This window comes from Dermacentor andersoni, chromosome 1 (assembly GCF_023375885.2).
Source record: "Dermacentor andersoni chromosome 1, qqDerAnde1_hic_scaffold, whole genome shotgun sequence".
NCBI lineage: Eukaryota > Metazoa > Arthropoda > Arachnida > Ixodida > Ixodidae > Dermacentor > Dermacentor andersoni.
In genome coordinates this window covers 175,862,041-175,878,144 of record NC_092814.1, presented here as the reverse complement: position 1 = coordinate 175,878,144, position 16,104 = coordinate 175,862,041, and positions in this window count along the sequence as shown.

The window sequence follows — 16,104 nt, the reverse complement described above, 5'->3', positions numbered from 1 at the left end:
ATGCTGCGAGACAGTGCCGCCACTATGGACATTGTCCATCCGTCTTAGGTGACGGTAGATGACTTCACTGGAGAAGTAGCATGGCTCAAACAGGTTGTAGAACACAGCGTGTGTCTGCCCATGGCCAAATCAAAATTAGTCGACCGTTCGGGGAGCTCGTGACCGAGGCTGCAGTTTCCAAATTTTTGTTGCTGCAGTACCCTTACATTTTTTTTTCGAATCGGTCGGATCAGTTACTGCGAGACAAAGGGCTTAAACTGGGAGAGGGCGTAGTACAGGCGTTGACGCGAGGCCAAGCTCGTAAAATCGTGTCGCTTTCGGCTGAAAATGCAAAAGCTGCTCCAGCGGAAGTAGTAAAAGAGGTAACTTCAGTAACCGAATCCGAGCTAGGCTCGAGGGACAAAAAAAATGGTTGGGGAAAGCCTGCCAGCTGACCAGCTCAATGAGAGCGTATCACTAGGGTGCCAAAGTTCACGCCTGCAGGAAGAGCCAACTGACGCACACGCAAGCGAGACAGGGTCGTTACTATCACCGGCCTCAAAGAACTTTGATCAGCTCTTACGTGTGGACAGAGAGTCACTGGCAGCTGAGCAAAAGAAGGATGACAGCTTAGCTAAACTACATCACACAGCTAAAGAAGGCATTGCTAGGCGCAAGGTGACGATACAAGAGAGGAGGATTGTTGTATCGGCACTACAGAGACCGAAAGGGTAGGATTCTATATCAGTTAGTGGTACCTACTAAGCACAGGGAGGACCTTTTGAGTGTCTGTCATGGAAAGGGGTGGTCTGGCCACCTAGGCATAAACAAATCGAAGGAAAGATTGCTTATGGAACACTACTGGCCTGGCTGTTTCAAAGACGTAGAAAACTTTGTAAGATCATGCCACGCCTGCCAGCGCTCGGGTAAACCAGGGGGAACATGGAAAGCTCCACTAAAGCTAGTGCCCTTATAATAACAGAACCTTTCAGACGACTTGCGATAGACACAGTAGGGCCTCTACCAAAGACAAAGTCGGGTTACAGGTACTTGTTTACCATGCTGTGTCCGGCTACAAAGTTTCCAGAAGCAATCCCTCTGAAAGAACTCAGCTCCACCGAAGTAGTAGACGCGCTTTTGACGTTATTCGCACGGGTTGGGTTTCCAGCCGAAATTCAGGCGGATCAGGGGTCAGTATTCACCAGTGCACTGACTTCCACATTCTTACAAAAGTGTGGGGTAAAGTTGATACGCAGCTCCTTCTATCACCCTCAGTGAAACAGTGTAGAGAGGTGGCATTCAGTGCTTAAGCGAGTTTTGCGGGCGCTCTGTTACGAGCACAAGGAGGACTGGGCGAATTGTCTTCCGGCCACTTTGTTTGCTTTGCGAACGGTTCCTCATGAGGCTACATGAGGCGCCAGCAGAACTAGTGTATGGGAGGACACTCCGTTCTCCACTAAGAATGTTAAGAGAGATGTGGGAGGAAAGAAGAGAGAGTCCAACAGTGGTAGAATACGTGCTAAATCTGCTGGAACGGCTAAGTGCAACCCAAGAACTAGTCGAAAAGAACACGGGAGTAGCTCAAAAGAACGCCAAGTTCTATTACGACAAGAATGCGAGGCTTCGTGCGTTTAACGCCAGAGACCCGGTAATGATCCTCAAACCTTCAAGAAAGAACAAGCTTGAAGTTCACTGGAACGGGCCCGTTAAAGTGTTGCACAAACTTTCAGATACTATGTTCTGAAAATGCCCGGTCGTACGAAGGAGGTGAGGATATACCACTGCAATTTGATGAAGCCGTAAGTAGATGGGAGTGGAGTGGTTAACTGTACCATCAAAGAGCCGGATGACACTAGTACCAAGTTTAATGAGTATAAGGCCCCCGCAGGGGCGTCTGCGTCAGCAGGCGTTTGGTGTGTTGCGACACCACGTACCCGAGCACACGAGGGTTGGACCCTCCCGCGTGTAGCCGTGCGCGGCTTAGCCTTGTCTGGGGAAAGGGGGATCCTGGAGGTTGAGCCGATGCTGGGTGTTTGGACCTTTAAGGCCCCCCAGCGGAGGCAACACACCTCTTCGGCCTCGGCTTCACATAGACGGCACCTCCAGGCTGACCCACCTGGAGGAAATCGGCAGTCGCCTTTTCCTGTCCTCCTCTCCATTCTTCGTCTTTCTCTCCCACTTTTGCATCTTTCCTGTCTTCTTTTCATTTCTTTTAACTTCCTATTTCCGGGCGGCAAGGGTTAACCTTGTGTAATATATCCAGTCTTGGGTATATATATATATTAGGTTATAGTGGGAACGTACCGCTGGCGTACGCAGAATAGAATTTTTCTAATCCTGTGACGTCCCCAGGTTGGGCTCCGAGGTGGGCGGCGGGCATTCCTTCCGAATACAGTAATCCTATATATGGCTTCAAATTTCCCCACACTCCCTGATCGCTCCCTGAGGAGGGGGCGCACCGATGAAACCTTCAACTTTCTCTTCAAACCAAAAGAAATATTTCCCAAGTACCACGTAATACATAGTCAACACGAAACCAAGACAGTCCGTACAATATCCCCGTTTGTGGTCGCAAAATGCCTGACAGAAGCAATCGGTTCTGGTTACAAAGTAACTAAGATGGGAAGCGGCGACCTTCTTCTGGAAGTGCGTGACAAGCTCCAATACAGCAAACTGACGAAACCTGTTGCGTTTGGTGACATTCCTGTATCTGTGGGCCCCCACCGGTCTATGAACACTGTGCGTGGTGTCATTTCTGATGCCGACCTCCTTGATCTTAGTGAGAGCGAGCTGTTGGAAGGATGGCAAGACCAAAACGTGGTAAAGGTGCAACGAATTAAGTTAAGGCGTGACGACAAGGAAATTCCAACAAAGCATCTAATAATAACATTTGGAACAAGTGAACTACCTGATTCATTAGAGACGGGATATTGTAAACTACGCGTACAACCGTACATTCCCAATCCGCGCCGATGCTTCAAGTGTCAGCGTTTTGGGCATGGGTCTCAGAGCTGCCAAGGGCGTGCCACTAGTGCAGATGTGCATCTAAAGACCACGCTTCAGACAACTGTTCTTCCACAACCCACTGCGCTGTGACGGAGACCATCCCGCCTATTCGCGATCGTACCCGTCATGGAAGAAAGAAAAACAAATAATCGAACTGAAGGTAAAACTAAACATCTCTTTTCCAGAAGCGCGCAAGCGTTTTAGTGTCCACAACCAATCGAATCCGTCCCACAGTGATGTGACGCGCCGGGAGGCAGCGCCACATCTTCTGGCGGCCGCGCAAGTCACACGGAGTGTGACGGCGGTTACGCCATCAGCCCCCCTGGCGGGAGCAGTCACTGCTCTTCCGCCCCCTACCACGAAGGGCCAGCAGACGTCCGAGCCTGCCGGTCCCAGGGCCACTGCTCGTGCAGACAGGCCCGAAAAACCCCCGCGCGTGCCCGCTGAGCGGGCGTCAGTCAGCACCTCTGACGAGGCGATGGATGTAACAAAAACTTCTCCGGCGTCTCAGACGCCGAAGGAACGGCGTGGCTCCCTGGAGCGCGCCAAGAAAAAAGAAATACCCCGCATCAAGGGGCCTGGAAAGGTCCCTTGAGCCAACCTAATTCATATCTCTTGACACACACCATAGAACACTTTCAATATGGCCACACAGGTAATGCATTGGAATGTGAGAGGTCTAATCACAATCTTGATGACATTAAGGAACTCCTTCGCAAGTTTAGTCCAAGGGTGCTGTGTGTGCAAGAGACACACCTCAATCTTTCACATACTAACTTTCTCAAACAGTATGCCATTTACCGCAAAGATCGCAGTGACGCCTACGCCTCGTCAGGCGGTGTTGCTATCATAGTAGATAAGGGTATCGCCTGTAAGCATTTACATCTGCAAACGCCCCTTGAGGCAGTGGCAATCAGAGCCGTGCTATTTGATAAGCTAGTTACTGTTTGCTCTCTCTACATTCCTCCGAGCCATCAACTTTCCAGAACAGAATTCGAGAGCTTTATCGCAGAACTCCCCGAACCTTACATTGTAGTAGGCGATTTAAATGCACACAACACCCTCTGGGGAGGTTCTCGTTGTGATACGAGAGGGCGCTTATTAGAAAACTTCCTTTTACCCTCCAATGCATGCATACTAAACAAGAAAGAACCCACATTCTACAGCGTGGCAAACAAAACGTTCTCATCCATTGACTTAAGCATAACATCAAGTACACTAGTGCCATACCTGGAGTGGAACGTGATCAAAAATCCATATGGGAGTGACCATTTCCCAATTGTCTTAAAATTAACAAAAAGCGATAAGTTTTCTCCACATCTGCCCCGTTGGAAGGTCGACTGTGCTGACTGGAAACGATACAGAGAGCTGACACATTTGACCTGGGATGACATCTGTACTCTCTCAATCGATGATAGAGTGTCATATTTGACGGCGTTTATAACAGATGCTGCATCAATATGCATCCCTCAAACGAATGGATCACCCTCTAAACGACGTATTCCTTGGTGGAATGAGCAGTGTAAGGAAGCCCGCAAAAATCAAAATAAGGCTTGGAGTCGCCTTCGCAACTGCCCAACTAACGAGAACTTGATCAGCTTCAAGAAAACAAAATCAGAAGGTAGAAGAACGCGCCGCCTTGCCAAGAGGGAAAGCTGGCAGAAATACATCTCTAGTATTAATTCATATACAGACGAAAGAAAAGCCTGGAACAGAGTAAAGAAAATAAAAGGCCGCGAAACTCATCCTCTACCATTAGTAAACACGCAAACAGATACTCTTGAGGACCAGGCTGACTGTCTAGGAGCACATTTCGAGCACATTTCCAGTACATCTCATTACACAGATACGTTCCTAAAATTCCGGCGACAAGCAGAACAGATGACTCTGGGTGGGAAAGGCACATCCAATGAAGCATACAATCGTCCATTTGGAATGGCTGAGTTCCAAGCCTCACTGAACTGCTGCAACAAGTCCGCTCCAGGAAGTGACAGAATAATGTATGAGATGATCAGACACTTACACCCTGAAACCCAAAAAACACTACTGTCACTATTCAATTCCATGTTCTCTGCCGGATACATTCCTTCTGTCTGGAAAGAAGCAATCGTAATCCCTATTCTCAAAGAGGGCAAGGACCCATCCTCACCCAACAGTTATAGACCTATAGCTCTCACTAGTTGTCTATGCAAATTATTTGAGAAGATGATTAACCGTCGCCTCATCCATTTTCTTGAAAGCAACAAAATACTTGATCCCTTTCAGTGCGGGTTTAGGGAGCGTAGATCCACAACAGATCACCTTGTCCGCATCGAGAAAAATATCCGTGATGCCTTTGTCCGCAAACAGTTCTTCCTGTCAGTATTTTTAGATATGGAAAAGGCATACGATACAACCTGGCGCTTTGGAATCCTCCGTGACCTGTCTGAAATGGGAGTTCGAGGCAACTTGCTGAACGTGATTCAGAGTTACCTCTCCAATCGCACGTTCCGTGTTAGAGTTGGTAACGCTCTGTCTCGTCCATTTACGCAAGAGGCTGGTGTTCCACAAGGTGGTGTGCTGAGCTGCACTCTTTTTATTGTCAAAATGAACTCTATCCAGACTGCCATACCACATACTATGTTTTATTCCGTATATGTGGATGACATCCAGATAGGTTTCAAATCATGTAATCTAAGTATCTGCGAGCGACAAGTACAGCTTTGTATAAATAAATTATCTAAGTGGGCGGAGACCAAAATGGTTTCAAACTAAACCCACAAAAAAGTACATGTGTCCTATTTTCTAACAAGAGAGGCATAATGGCGGACCCCGCAATAGATCTAAATGGAGAACGGCTATCTGTGAGCCATGAACACAAATTTCTAGGAATCCTTTTAGACAGTAAGCTGACTTTTGTACCACACTTGAAGTATCTGAAATCAAAGTGCCTCAAGTCTATGAACCTGCTGAAGCTCTTGTCACGTACATCTTGGGGAAGCGACAGGCGGTGCCTTTTAAAGCTCTACAAAAGTCTAATATTAACACGCCTTGACTACGGAGCAATAGTCTATAATTCTGCCGGACCTAGTGCTCTGAAAATGCTTGATGCTATTCGCCACTTAGGTATCCGCCTTGCTACAGGCGCCTTTAGGACTAGCCCTGTGCAAAGCCTCTACGCCGAATCAAACGAATGGTCATTGCACTACCAAAGGACATATTTAACTTTATCCTACGCCCTGAAAGTTAACTCAGATGTTAAACATCCTTGTCATTCTACTATATGCGACTTGTCCACTGCTAGGCTGTTTCGTAACCGCCCAGCCACTAGGCCTCCTCTGTCCCTCCGGCTGGAAGCATTCACAGAAAAAGCAGGGGTCCCTCTTTTACACAATGTCCTAATGGCTCCTACACGGCTTCCACCGCCTTGGGAGTGGCAGACTATCCAATGCGACATCTCTTTCATAGAAATATCGAAACGAGCCCCGGAGGCACACATATATTCGCATTTTCTGGAACTCAAGGAGAAGTACTCATGTGATGAATTTTACACAGATGCTTCGAAGTCTCCAGCTGGTGTTGCTTACGCAGCTCTGGGACCCTCACTTTCAACATCTGGACCACTAAACCCATACACCAGTATCTTTACAGCGGAAGCATACGCCATTCTTAAGGCTATTCAACACATACGGCTCACAAATATCGCTAAGGCTATTGTCTTCACAGACTCATTAAGTGTAGTGAGAGCCCTAATTAGCTTACGAAAGCATAAGAACTCGGTTTTTAATGAGCTGTATAGCTTGTTATGCTCCGCATATATGTGCAACCAAGTGATTATACTATGCTGGGTACCTGGCCATAAAGGCATAAAAGGCAACGTAGCTGCTGACGAAAACGCTACGTCAGTGAGTTTTAGCAACACAGATGGAAATATCCCCATTCCTGCCACCGACCTAAAGCCCTTTCTGCGCCGTAAATTGAGGAATCATTGGCAAGAAGAGTGGGATACACAAACATTGAATAAGTTACACATTATAAAACCAAACTTGCGGAATTGGATAAGTGACAAAACAGCACGGTACAAGGAAGTACTTCTTTGCCGATTAAGAATAAGACACACTTACAGTACTCACTCCTACCTCTTGACTGGCGGGGATCCTCCTACTTGTAGTAGGTGCGGCGATAGCCTGACTGTCCTCCATGTTCTTATCCAGTGCCCTGCAATAGAAACAGAGAGGAAAAAGTATTTCCCTTCTGCGTATCGGGAAAATATACCTCTCCATCCTGCATTTTTTCTTAGTGACGAACCGTTTTTTAAACTGCAAATAGTCTTAGATTTTTTAGCCGAAACCAACACCCTGAAAATAATTTGGCCAGGAAATTTTAACACGTGATTACCAGCCCTTGCATTCGAGGGCCGTCTTGATGATTTAGTGTAACTGTTGTCTGGTTTTCTTATGTTTTTTATCAAAACACAACTGCCATCGTCCACGTCCATAACTAATCAGTGTCATTATTTTACTAGCTATATATTTACGTCATTTACAGCGAAAGTTTTTAGGCCCTTATACAGCCATGTCACACCTACCATAATAAATTCACTGTCCACGCCATTCAGAATAAATCCTTTAAATTACCATTTGTCATGGCGCTCTTTGGCCATAACTGGCCCTTGCGCCATTAAATAACACATATCATCATCAATGAGTATAAGGCGACCTCCAACTCTCAAATCAGCCTGGAAGTAGTAGTAAAACATTCGATAAGCTCGCACGCTCTTAGACCCGAGCAGCTAGATGAGCTAAATATAGATAGGGGAATATCTCGACAGATTCATCGATCGGCCAGGTAGAACCGAACTAATAACGCATGAAATAGAGCTGACATCAACCGAACCCGCAAGATCATAGCCTTACAGGGTGTCTCCACGACAGAGAGAAATTATGGAAGCAGAGATACAGCGCATGCTAGAGTTGGGAGTTATTGAGCCCGCTGAGGGTGACTATACGTCACCGCTAATACTGGTAGAAACCCCCAACAAAGACCCTCGTCCGTATGTTGACTACAGGAAGTTAAATGCCATCACTAGGGATCAGCTGTACACGATACCCAACATTGAAGAACGAATTGAAAAAGCTAGCGCTGCTAAATACATTTCAACTATAGATCTCGTGCGGGGGTACTGGCAAGTTCCCCTTTCAGAAAGTGCCAGCCGCTACGCCGCATTCATCTCACCTGTAGGCACTTTTCGCCCTCTCGCACTCAGCTTCGGGCTGAAGAACGCGCCATTTAGCTTCTCTAAGTTAATGGATATTGTCCTAAAAGACTTGCAGGAGTTCGCCTTGCCATATCTTGATGATGTAGCAATTTTTTCGGACAGCTGGGAACAGCACGTATCGCACCTCAAACAGGTGCTCTCACGGTTGAGGGAAGCAGGCTTAACGATGAAAGCGAAAAAGTGTAGGTTTGGCTGCTCGCAGGTTACTTATCTGGGCCACGTTGTCGGCCAGAGCACGAGACGGCCGGCCGAGCTGAAAGCAGCTACGATTGGAGGTGTTTCACAGCCGTGCACGAAAACAGGCATTCGTTCATATTTGGGACTTGTAGGGTACTATCAACGGTGCATTCCGAATTACTTCCAAATGGCAAGTCCTTTAACCGACGCCCTCCGAAAGGGAGCACCGAGTAACGTACGCGTGCACTGGGATAAGGACAAAGAGAACGCTTTCCAAGGTTTGAAAACGCTTTTGGTTTTTCGTCCTGTGCTTCGCGCGCCAGACTACACAAAGGAATTCATAGTTCAGTGCGACGCAAGCGGCAGGGATATGGGCGTGGTACTTAGTCAGGTCGGCGACGATAATGAGGAACATCCTATCCTCTATGCCAGCCGTAAACTGTAAACTGTAAGAGAGGAAGCCTACAGCGCGTCAGAGAAGGAATGTGCTTGTTTGGTTTGGGCAGCCGAGAAGTTGTTGTGTTACTTGTACGGATCGAGGTTCATCTTCGAGACCGACCATTGTCCTCTGACGTGGCTCAATTAGATGTCACACAAAAATGGCCGCTTGCTCCGATGGAGCCTTACTCTCCAAGAGTACAACTTCTCCGTTAGATATAGGAAGGGAAAGTTGCATAGCAATGCGGATGGTTTGAACAGGCTAATTTGAATTCTGCGTTTAAGGATCCCGCCTAAATTTTGGGGTTGTTATTGTTAATTTTGTTAAGCCAAGAAGATCCCCTCTCCTTTAGCAGGACTCCATCCATGATTGCTCGATTTGTCAGCAGGAAATTGCTTCAAAAATTGGCGTAGCGAAATGCAGCATTTTTTGTTTCTGCACTTATGTTTTCTTTGAAGCCTAGCGCGTCTAAAGTGAGATCCAAGATACGTGATCTCGGCGCAGAGCCGTGTTGTGAGGTTCGCTTTGCAGTTGCCTGTCCTTGTTGGATGTTTTGGGGCGGTGTCATGATTTCACAGCTGGTCGCTGCAAGCCAGGCATCCCCCCTTGCCACAAGCCATCCTGTTCCTGCCCAGTGGTTATCAGCACTGGCCAGTGGAGATTTTCCGGGCCATGGAGGAGCTGTTACGAACGCCCCGCAAGGGTACCGACCTACAAAATATTCCCAGCCAGCTGCTGCTGCGGGGATAGCGAGCTTCCCAGAAGCGACCGTGGAACCCTTCCCCACCTGCTGCAGCGACTGGTTTTGTAGGGGCGACGATATGCCGCATCAACACCCCCACGGTGCCGCTATGACTAAACGCGGTCGGCGGACCAAGTATTGTTAGTGGATTCGCCGTCGCCGTCACGGCTTGTTTGAAGCGGTGGAAATCCTGGGAGAAGATGTCTTGCGGCCGTCTCACGGGGCTTAGAAGTCATGGACAGACGCGGCGGCCATTGTCTGCGGAGTCAACACTGGCATGAAGAGGCGCCTGCTCGGGTCAAGCACCGTGTCTGCGGGAACCCTCTCACCTTGGTGTGGTCAGTGCAATTTGTGCAGAAGTGAGTGCGTAAACCCTCTCTCTCCCTCAAAGGCGGATCGGCTACGATGTCCTTGAACGCTCCGAATTGGTCTCATGTGAACTTCCGTTTTCCCTCCCCTAGGGATCTAGAGAGGACAGAGTGTATTAAAGCAGCCGTTGGCGGCTCCTCATTGTGCATTCCTCTTTCAGTCATGTTAGACTGATGAACTGTAACGTTTTCACGTAAATGCTGTAAATAAACCCATATTCCTCGTTCTCGATGAGAACAAGTCCCTCCTTTCAACAACGTCCTCAGCGTGAATGGTATGGGCCAGCTACCATCTATTTTATGCCCGACCCCAACCATAACAGCGCCCAATGCGAGCCGTCCCACTGACCTTTGGCTCCCATCGAGTCCCGATTGTACCCCTGATTTAAAGCAAACAACCGCATTTCCAAAAGTAAGTCCTGGAACCATTACGCCTTTCCACATACTCCGGAGCCCCTCGTACCTATTTTATCGCCATAGCGCTCTGTGCTTCATTGTGGCTGCATTTCTCTTCCCCTTTACTGTTATTGCTTTTTTTCCTCTGTTTCCATATATCTATTGCCTTGGTTTATCCACATACCAAGGTATTTATGTACTCTACCCGGGGTGTTTCCTGGCCCTGTATTTCCAGTGTCTGTTCACTGTTTTCATTGAATACCATAACACCTGATTTTTTAACACTAAATTCCAGACCTAAATTGTTGCCTTCCTATCCACTGTTGGGGACTCGGTGCTGACGCCCGTTATTGCCAATGGGTCGCAAGCCCCAAGGGTAGCGTTGGCCTGGCGGCCTGGGGCACTGGAAGCATCCGAAGGTCCCGGCAAAGCAAGAGTAGACTGGTAACAGAACAACTTGTTTATTCTAACATAGCAAAAGAGCGGCCGGTCAGGTCGACCGGAGTGGAGAGACGGGAGAGCACGTAACTCAACAGAAGAAATCGGAGCCTCTCCTCTGGCGTCCGGGGGCAGCTGCTCTTATACTCTCGGCGTCGCGGGCCAGAAGGAAGGTCACGGGATGAGCCCACGACACGGCGGAGCATGAGCCCACGACGGCGCGCACGGTCGAGCCGAGAGACATGTTCAGCCGAGTGTAGTGACGCATCGCCAACCCGCCGACGGACAGACCTGCTGGCTCCTCACTTGGGGAGCTCCGCTCCCCGGCTGCCGCGCTTTGACAAGCGTGGGCACACACACACACACGCACACACGAAGACACGTGGCACTGAAACACGCCTGGACACGCTTGGCGGGGAGGCGTTGCGGCGGCGTCGAACGGCCCAAAATGTCCGCCGCTTTGAACGAAGCCCCGGCGTCCGTTGCATCCGCGCCGGCATTACCGCGCGTTGTAGGCGAAACGTAACAGACCGCCCCGCCGGGGGAAGGAGATCCCGATGGTCAGGGGACTGCATCCGCTGTCCGGAGGGATGTCGCTCGATGATGCTCATAACCGAAGTCGGGCGTCCTTTGGCGTTTCTTGAGCGCAGCGCACAGAGAAGGCCTCGTTCTCACGTTCACGTTCACACAGGACACTGCAAAGTGACTTCGGGAGAGTTGACATTTTTGTTCTCGTTTCCGGCAAGCGTTAGAACTACGCCGAAAGTCAACCGCTCAGTCAGCAAGCACGGCACAACCCTCACTAAGCCCTGCCAGGCTCTTTCCCCTTTTATACTGCTGCCTAGTTCCTTACAGTAGTTTAGCAGCACTCAGAACGCGTCCACAAATCGGAAAATTGCACTAGAAAGCACATAATCACTTTGAAACACTACACAAAAGCAATAGGTTAAAAATCCTGCCTCAGGAAGAAAAACATCAGTAACAAGCAATTTTGAGGCTGATTCCCACGTTAGGGGCTTCGACTTAAGCCATCGGCGTTACCGTTGAGACTCCCCTTTTTGTAACGCACCTCAAAGGAATATCGTTGCAAAGCGAGGCTCCAGCGCAGGAGGCGGCCATTTTTGGGAGAGATGGTCTGCAGCCATTGGAGAGGGCAGTGATCCGTTTCAATGATAAACCTCGAGCCGGCTAGGTAACATGACAATTTCTGAACGGCCCACACGATACACGCACACTCTTTCTCGGTGGCGCTATACGCCTGCTCACGACTCGTCAGCTTACGACTAGCATACAGGACGGGGTGTTCTACTTCTCCATTTTCCCGTTGGCACAGTACAACGCCCATGCCTCGCTCACTAGCATCACACTGAACAACGAACCCTTTTGTGTAGTCGGGCGATCGTAGCACAGGCTGGCTTGTTAGGGCGCTCTTTAGGGCGCTAAACGCTCTTTCCTTTGCCTCATCCCAGACGACTGTTTGCGGCTCTGTCTTTCTTAGAGCATCCGTTAGGGGAGCCGCGATATCAGAGTACCTGGGGATGTACCTCTGATAGTAGCCGGCGACACCTAAGAACGACCGAATATCGGTCTTCGTGCGCGGTTGCGGGAAGTCTCGCACAGCGGCCACCTTTATTTCAGAGGGGCGGCGACGACCCCGACCAATCACGTGTCCGAGGTAGACAACCTCGGCCTGTGCTAACTGGCACTTGGGAGCCTTGACTGTCAAGCCCGCATCGCGCAGGCGGGTTAGCACTGCCCGCAAGTGCGCCATATGCTCAGGCCAGGATGCGGAGAATATCGCTACGTCGTCTAGATACGGTAAAGCGAATTCTTGCTGTCCCCGCAACACTTTATCCATGAGGCTTGAAAAGCAGTATGGCGCGTTCTTCAAACCAAAACTCAAAACTTTAGGACGGAATGTCCCCATTGGTGAAATGAACGCCGCATACCTACTAGCCTCTTCTGTAAGTGGAACCTGCCAATAACCCCTGACAAGATCTAGGGTGGAAATAAACTGAGCGCTACTCACTCTCTCAAGGCGCTCCTCGATGTTAGGGATCGGATAAATTTGATCCTTAGTGATGGAATTAAGCCTGCGGTAGTCGACGCAAGGACGAGGTTCCTTGCCCGGTACCTCAACTAAAATCAAAGGGGAGGTATAATCACTCTCACCTGCTTCAATAACACCGAGCTGTAGCATTTTCTTTACCTCAACCTCCATAATATCGCTCTGGCGGGGTGACACCCGGTACGCCTTGGATCGTACTGGCTCTGGGGAGGTAAGTTCTATGTCATGAGTAAGGACAGAAGTCCTACCAGGCCTCTCAGAGAACAGACCTTGAAACTCTTGTAAGAGCTGGTGTAGTTCGGTTTTCTGCTCAGGCGACAGCGATGCTTTACTTATTAAGTCACTAATGACTTGATCGGTGTCTTTCCTGTTCGTCACTGAGCCTAGTCCCGGAAGCTCGACCGGAAGCTCTTCTAACTTTCCCGCATCGGGAATTTCCTCTCCAGTATCTGGTGCCTTTAACGCTACAGGCTCAAGTTTATCCCGTTCGGGCGTGCTCTGAATACCAGCTTGCTGCGCCTCTGACCCTTTTTCATCGTTCAACAACGTCGGCCCCGCAACTACCGCCTTTGCAGCGAGCTCCCGAACCTTCGATCTGGTTAAGGCCTGAACGCTAGCCTCACCAAACAAAAGCCCCTTCTCGCGCAGGAGGTGATCGGACCTGTTCGAAAATAGGTACGGGTACTGGGGGGGCAGCATAGATGACACTGCGGCCTCCGTCTCAAGTACTCCGAAAGGCCCTTCAATAAGCACTTTTGCTACCGGCAGACACACGCTATGAGCTTCCACTGCTTGCTTGATCCATGCGCACTCGCCCGTGAACATATCGGGTTCTACGTAAGAGGGGTGAACGACATCCATCGTAGCTGCGGTATCTCGAAGCACTCGGCACTCTTTCCCGTTCACGAGGAGGTCTCGCATGTAAGGCTCGAGAAGCTTCATGTTCTCGTCAGTGCTGCATAAAGACAAAAACACGACTTTTGGTTTTGTTTCTGGACACTGCGCCGAAAAGTGACCCGGCTTCTGGCACGTATAACAAACGCGCGCTTGCCTCATCTCGAACCGCTTTCTGCGTTCGGCTTCGGTTGCCGCCGTCTCCTCACGTTCGGTCGGACTGCTTTCACTCGCATCCGCACTACGTGTATCCCCCTTTGCTCTCATGGGTGTGAACTTCGGCCTCTCAAACTTGGAGCCAAATTCACCCTTTTGACCGTCCTTAGCTCCGCGAGCCCGACGCGTCACAAACTCCTCGGCTAGCTCAGCGGCTCGAGCCACCGTACTAACGTCTGGCCTATCCAAGACCCAGTACCGCACGTTCTCAGGTAACAGACTATAAAACTGTTCTAGCCCGAAACACTGCAGAACTTTCTCGTGGTCACCAAACGCTTTCTCTTCTTTGAGCCACTCCTGCATGTTTGACATAAGCCTGTACGCAAACTCTGTATATGACTCACTTTTGCCTTTCTCATTTTCCCGAAACTTCCGACGGAACGCCTCCGCTGACAGCCGGTACTTTTTTAGCAGACTCGATTTCACTTTGTCGAAATCCTCTGCCTCCTCTCTATTCAAGCGAGCGACTACGTCGGCCGCCTCGCCGGGTAGCAAAGTGAGCAAGCGCTGTGGCCACGTTTCCCGAGAGAACCCCTGCTTCTCGCACGTTCGCTCAAAGTTAACCAGGAACAAACCAATGTCCTCTCCAAGCTTAAACGGCCGCATCAGGTCAGTCATTTTGAACAATACTCGTTCTCCTGCACCGTGTGCCTGACTTCCATTACGAGCGCGTTCCATCTCTACCTCGAGACGCTTCATTTCCAAAGCGTGTTCGCGCTCTTCTTTTTCTTTCTGTTCTTTTCGTTCACGCTCATCTTTCTCTTTCTGTTCTTTAAGTTCACGCTCATCTTTCTCTTTCTGTTCTTTAAGTTCATGCTCATCTTTCTCTTTCTGTTCTTTAAGTTCACGCTCCCTCTCCTCAATGGTCTCAAGGCATTCCGACAGCTCGTCATCCTCAGCTTCTAACTCAAGAATAGCCCTTAGCAGTTCTGGTTTTCTGAGTTTGTCTGAGACATCCAGACCCAACTCTCTTGCAAGCTCCAGCAATTTCGGTTTGCGCAACGACTTCAAATCCATGGCTGCTCTGAATGCTGCTTTCTCTACTGCCTACTATTGTCTTGCCGCAAACTAACCCGGCAGCAACGACAACCACAATTACCAGCTCTGTTTCTAACACTAACAAAAGCCTGGCAAAACTCAGAAGAAGAAAGTCCCGCACTCACCAAACCTCGCAGCCAAGAATTCCGCGCAGTCGTTCCGCTGCCGGCAACCAGTCATCACACAGGGCTCGTTGCACTGCTCCCGGATGGTCGTTGTGCTGCTCAGCATACATTCAACCGCATCTCTTCGCTGCTGGCCTCCATTGTCGCGATCTCACCGCTGGCAACCAGTTGTTGGGGACTCGGTGCTGACGCCCGTTATTGCCAATGGGTCGCAAGCCCCAAGGGTAGCGTTGGCCTGGCGGCCTGGGGCACTGGAAGCATCCGAAGGTCCCGGCAAAGCAAGAGTAGACTGGTAACAGAACAACTTGTTTATTCTAACATAGCAAAAGAGCGGCCGGTCAGGTCGACCGGAGTGGAGAGACGGGAGAGCACGTAACTCAACAGAAGAAATCGGAGCCTCTCCTCTGGCGTCCGGGGGCAGCTGCTCTTATACTCTCGGCGTCGCGGGCCAGAAGGAAGGTCACGGGATGAGCCCACGACACGGCGGAGCATGAGCCCACGACGGCGCGCACGGTCGAGCCGAGAGACATGTTGAGCCGAGTGTAGTGACGCATCGCCAACCCGCCGACGGACAGACCTGCTGGCTCCTCACTTGGGGAGCTCCGCTCCCCGGCTGCCGCGCTTTGACAAGCGTGGGCACACACACACACACGCACACACGAAGACACGTGGCACTGAAACACGCCTGGACACGCTTGGCGGGGAGGCGTTGCGGCGGCGTCGAACGGCCCAAAATGTCCGCCGCTTTGAACGAAGCCCCGGCGTCCGTTGCATCCGCGCCGGCATTACCGCGCGTTGTAGGCGAAACGTAACACCACCAATATTAGCCAGACGTTGCAAATCACTTCGCTTGTTAGCTAGCAACACAATGTCGTCCGCATAAAATAAACCAGGAAGCTGCTGCTCGACTATTGTACTCGCCTGTTTGTATGAGAGATTAAACCCGATATAATTCCTTCTA